Here is a 5037-nt window from a genome sequence, read left to right as displayed (position 1 = left end):
TTTTTGCAAAGAAGAGTCAAAATGTGCCATGCTGATAGACTCATACCCAAAAAGACTGAGCGCTGGAATAACATCAAAAGGGGCTTCAACAAAGTATTAGTGTAAGGGTGTGCACACTTATGCAGCCATATTATTTTATTCTTATATTTTTTCTTCCCTCCACCGAAAAGATTTCAGTTTGTTTTCCATTGAGTTGTACAGTTTATAGGTCACATTAAAGGTGGGAAAAGTTCTGAAATGATTTATCTTTGCCTTATTTTTTTTACATCACAGAAACCTGACATTTTAACAGGGGTGTGTAGACTTTTATATCCACTGTATATATACTACACAGGACGTATACATATAGAGGACACATACAGGGGTGTGTAGACTTTTATATCCACTGTATATATACTACACAGGACGTATACATATAGAGGACACATACAGGGGTGTGTAGACTTTTACATCCACTGTATATATACTACACAGGACGTATACTGTATATATATATAGAGGACACACACAGGGGCGTGTAGACTTTTATATCCACTGTATATATACTACACAGGACGTATACTGTATATATATATATAGAGGACACACACAGGGGCGTGTAGACTTTTATATCCACTGTATGTATACTACACAGGACGTATACTGTATATATATATATATATATATATATATAGAGGACACATACAGGGGTGTGTAGACTTTTATATCCACTGTATATATACTACACAGGACATATACTGTATATATATATATATATAGAGGACACACACAGGGGCGTGTAGACTTTTATATCCACTGTATGTATACTACACAGGACGTATACTGTATATATATATATATAGAGGACACATACAGGGGTGTGTAGACTTTTATATCCACTGTATATATACTACACAGGACATATACTGTATATATATATATATATATAGAGGACACACACAGGGGCGTGTAGACTTTTATATCCACTGTATATATACTACACAGGACGTATACTGTATATATATATATATATATATATATATATATAGAGGACACATACAGGGGTGTGTAGACTTTTATATCCACTGTATATATACTACACAGGACATATACTGTATATATATATATAGAGGACACACACAGGGGCGTGTAGACTTTTATATCCACTGTATGTATACTACACAGGACGTATACTGTATATATATATATATATATATATAGAGGACACATACAGGGGTGTGTAGACTTTTTAGATCCACTGTAAGGGACAGAAGGCGACTGTGGCCCCTGCGGTCAGACCCCACCGATCAGGAAGCCACATTATGTCCCAATAGGTTCTGCTGCCTTCTGTTTCTATTCCCCTCCAATTTCAGGCACTCTGCTTGCTGTCATTGTTTTCCTGTGGGGACGGATTAGATGCATTCCAGCTGCCATGGAGGTGGCAGAAGAGCTGACGATCACATTGGATCAGGGCTCCTGATTCCGATGTCGGTCCCGGAGATTGTTCGCTGCGCGGCGTCCACGTGTTGTGGTCTGCGGTGACATCGGGCCTCATTCAGACATTGTGCTGCGGGGGTCCACATCCCTGTGGTGCCGGTGGTCGGGGCCAGGATCTGCACCCCCAGTATCGGAGCTGGTTCACAAGCTGCAGACGCGGTCAGGTTTTCTGTGCCCCCAGGATCTGCGCCCCCAGTATCGGCGCTGGTTCACACGCTGCAGACACGATCAGGTTTTCTGCGCCCCCAGTATCGGCGCTGGTTCACACGCTGCAGACGCGGTCAGGTTTTCTGCGCCCCCAGTATCGGCGCTGGTTCACACGCTGCAGACGCGGTCAGGTTTTCTGCGCCCCCAGTATCGGCGCTGGTTCACACGCTGCAGACGCGGTCAGGTTTTCTGCGCCCCCAGTATCGGCGCTGGTTCACACGCTGCAGATACGGTCAGGTTTTCTGCGCCCCCAGTATCGGCGCTGGTTCACACGCTGCAGACGCGGTCAGGTTTTCTGCGCCCCCAGTATCGGCGCTGGTTCACACGCTGCAGACGCGGTCAGGTTTTCTGCGCCCCCAGTATCGGCGCTGGTTCACACGCTGCAGATACGGTCAGGTTTTCTGCACCCCCAGTATCGGCGCTGGTTCACACGCTGCAGACACGATCAGGTTTTCTGCGCCCCCAGTATCGGCGCTGGTTCACACGCTGCAGACGCGGTCAGGTTTTCTGCGCCCCCAGTATCGGCGCTGGTTCACACGCTGCAGACGCGGTCAGGTTTTCTGTGCCCCCAGGATCTGCGCCCCCAGTATCGGCGCTGGTTCACACGCTGCAGACGCGGTCAGGTTTTCTGCGCCCCCAGTAATCGGCGCTGGTTCACACGCTGCAGACGCGGTCAGGTTTTCTGCGCCCCCAGTATCGGCGCTGGTTCACACGCTGCAGACGCGGTCAGGTTTTTCTGCGCCCCCAGTATCGGCGCTGGTTCACACGCTGCAGACGCGGTCAGGTTTTCTGCGCCCCCAGTATCGGCGCTGGTTCACACGCTGCAGACGCGGTCAGGTTTTCTGCGCCCCCAGTATCGGCGCTGGTTCACACGCTGCAGACGCGGTCAGGTTTTCTGCGCCCCCAGTATCGGCGCTGGTTCACACGCTGCAGATACGGTCAGGTTTTCTGCGCCCCCAGTATCGGCGCTGGTTCACACGCTGCAGATACGGTCAGGTTTTCTGCGCCCCCAGTATCGGCGCTGGTTCACACGCTGCAGACGCGGTCAGGTTTTCTGCGCCCCCAGTATCGGCGCTGGTTCACACGCTGCAGATACGGTCAGGTTTTCTGCGCCCCCAGTATCGGCGCTGGTTCACACGCTGCAGACGCGGTCAGGTTTTCTGCGCCCCCAGTATCGGCGCTGGTTCACACGCTGCAGACGCGGTCAGGTTTCTGCGCCCCCAGTATCGGCGCTGGTTCACACGCTGCAGATACGGTCAGGTTTTCTGCGCCCCCAGTATCGGCGCTGGTTCACACGCTGCAGATACGGTCAGGTTTTCTGCGCCCCCAGTATCGGCGCTGGTTCACACGCTGCAGATGCGGTCAGGTTTTCTGCGCCCCCAGTATCGGCGCTGGTTCACACGCTGCAGATACGGTCAGGTTTTCTGCGCCCCCAGTATCGGCGCTGGTTCACACGCTGCAGATACGGTCAGGTTTTCTGCGCCCCCAGTATCGGGCGCTGGTTCACACGCTGCAGACGCGGTCAGGTTTTCTGTGCCCCCAGTATCGGCGCTGGTTCACAAGCTGCAGACGCGGTCAGGTTTTCTGCGCCCCCAGTATCGGCGCTGGTTCACACGCTGCAGACGCGGTCAGGTTTTCTGCGCCCCCAGTATCGGCGCTGGTTCACACGCTGCAGACGCGGTCAGGTTTTCTGTGCCCCCAGTATCGGCGCTGGTTCACAAGCTGCAGACGCGGTCAGGTTTTCTGCGCCCCCAGTATCGGCGCTGGTTCACACGCTGCAGACGCGGTCAGGTTTTCTGCGCCCCCAGTATCGGCGCTGGTTCACACGCTGCAGATATGGTCAGGTTTTCTGCGCCCCCAGTATCGGCGCTGGTTCACACGCTGCAGATACGGTCAGGTTTTCTGCGCCCCCAGTATCGGCGCTGGTTCACACGCTGCAGACGCGGTCAGGTTTTCTGCGCCCCCAGTATCGGCGCTGGTTCACACGCTGCAGACGCGGTCAGGTTTTCTGCGCCCCCAGTATCGGCGCTGGTTCACACGCTGCAGATACGGTCAGGTTTTCTGCGCCCCCAGTATCGGCGCTGGTTCACACGCTGCAGACGCGGTCAGGTTTTCTGCGCCCCCAGTATCGGCGCTGGTTCACACGCTGCAGATACGGTCAGGTTTTCTGCGCCCCCAGTATCGGCGCTGGTTCACACGCTGCAGATACGGTCAGGTTTTCTGCGCCCCCAGTATCGGGCGCTGGTTCACACGCTGCAGACGCGGTCAGGTTTTCTGTGCCCCCAGTATCGGCGCTGGTTCACACGCTGCAGACGCGGTCAGGTTCTCTGCGCCCCCAGTATCGGCGCTGGTTCACACGCTGCAGACGCGGTCAGGTTTTCTGCGCCCCCAGTATCGGCGCTGGTTCACACGCTGCAGACGCGGTCAGGTTTTCTGCGCCCCCAGTATCGGCGCTGGTTCACACGCTGCAGACGCGGTCAGGTTTTCTGCGCCCCCAGTATCGGCGCTGGTTCACACGCTGCAGACGCGGTCAGGTTTTCTGCGCCCCCAGTATCGGCGCTGGTTCACAAGCTGCAGACGCGGTCAGGTTTTCTGCGCCCCCAGTATCGGCGCTGGTTCACACGCTGCAGACACGGTCAGGTTTTCTGCGCCCCCAGTATCGGCGCTGGTTCACAAGCTGCAGACGCGGTCAGGTTTTCTGTGCCCCCAGTATCGGCGCTGGTTCACACGCTGCAGACACGGTCAGGTTTTCTGCGCCCCCAGTATCGGCGCTGGTTCACAAGCTGCAGACGCGGTCAGGTTTTCTGCGCCCCCAGTATCGGCGCTGGTTCACACGCTGCAGACGCGGTCAGGTTTTCGCCACGGTTTTCTGTTGGTCGCACAAATTTCAAAGTGAGACTTCCATATAAGCCACAAATTCATGACTGACATTACCAGCGTTTAACCCTGGCACGCCCAAACCCCACAAGAGCACCCACTTCTGGGCGGGGCTTAAATATATTTTTAGTGATTGTCGGTGGTGTTGTAACCCCATTCAGCCATCTTTGGTCGCAGACAATGTGGCCGTGCACCCCCCGCTGTACCCCAACACCTGGGTCACTTCATTGCTTCAATATGGGCAGAAAAATTCCAAAAAGTCGCAAGCAACTCTCCTATAGAGTCAGGTGTCGATCTTCTGCACGGATCGGAACGATTTCCTACTCCAATAATCGTCCTGAAGTCGGACTAGAGCTTCTCCCGATCACGTGACCCTCCCGCTCCTCAGGCGTCCTGCCGAGATCCGCCTGGCTACAGGTGACGCGCTGCTCATGCTGCATTCCTATTGGTGGGGAGGGGTCAGCCCTTTGTACCTGG

Source organism: Bufo gargarizans, chromosome 2 (assembly GCF_014858855.1).
Source record: "Bufo gargarizans isolate SCDJY-AF-19 chromosome 2, ASM1485885v1, whole genome shotgun sequence".
Classification (NCBI taxonomy): domain Eukaryota; kingdom Metazoa; phylum Chordata; class Amphibia; order Anura; family Bufonidae; genus Bufo; species Bufo gargarizans.
This window is presented reverse-complemented; position numbering follows the sequence as displayed.